The sequence below is a fragment of the Durio zibethinus genome, chromosome 24, assembly GCF_047325235.1.
Source record: "Durio zibethinus cultivar Kanyao isolate XHJ-2024 chromosome 24, ASM4732523v1, whole genome shotgun sequence".
Classification (NCBI taxonomy): domain Eukaryota; kingdom Viridiplantae; phylum Streptophyta; class Magnoliopsida; order Malvales; family Malvaceae; genus Durio; species Durio zibethinus.
In genome coordinates, this window is record NC_143185.1 from 9,158,330 (window position 1) to 9,158,971 (window position 642).

General features: G+C 35.5%; 1 non-coding gene across 1 annotated transcript; it reads right to left on the minus strand.

Annotated features, from left to right (window-relative positions):
- Positions 1-321: 321 nt before the first annotated feature.
- On the minus strand, positions 322-428 carry LOC149511904 (small nucleolar RNA R71). Its single transcript, XR_016333432.1, has one exon. It is a non-coding gene; the product is annotated as a small nucleolar RNA R71 (small nucleolar RNA).
- Between the last annotated feature and the right edge of the window lie 214 nt (positions 429-642).

Sequence of the window (642 nt, forward strand, 5' to 3'; positions counted from 1 at the left end):
AGCCTAGTATTAGGAGGCCAGCCATACAAGTTAATAATTTTAACATTAAACCTACAATCATCCAGATGATATAGTAGTCACTACAATTTAGTTATAATTCGAGTGAGGATCTTAATGCTTATCTTTAGGATTTCTTAGAGATATGTGATACATTTAAACATAATGGTGTTACTAATGATACCATTAAGCTTAGGTTGTTTCCATTTTCCTTTAGAGATAGATTTATGAGTTGGTTAATCTGATGTCATCGATTCCATCAGCACTTGGGATGATTTAGTGCAAAAGTGCATGGATAAACTTTTTCTTCTAGCCAAAATGGCCAATCTTTGAAATGAAATTACTTCATTTGCCCAGCATGACTAGGAAACCTTGTATAAGACATGGGGGAAATACAAGGAGCTCTTGAGGTAGTGTCCACACCATGGACTACCAAAATGGCTAAAGATTTTGATCTTCTATAGTGGGTTAGTACCTAATACTAGGACACTCTTACATAGTTTATGATATGATTAAGGACATGACAACTAATAATTGTCAGTCGTCTAATGAGAGATAGCATCCTAGGAAAGCTTCGAGGGTGTACAAGCTTAGTGAGCTTACAGTGCTTAGTGCTAAAGTAAATTCCTTAGCCAAATCTGTAAC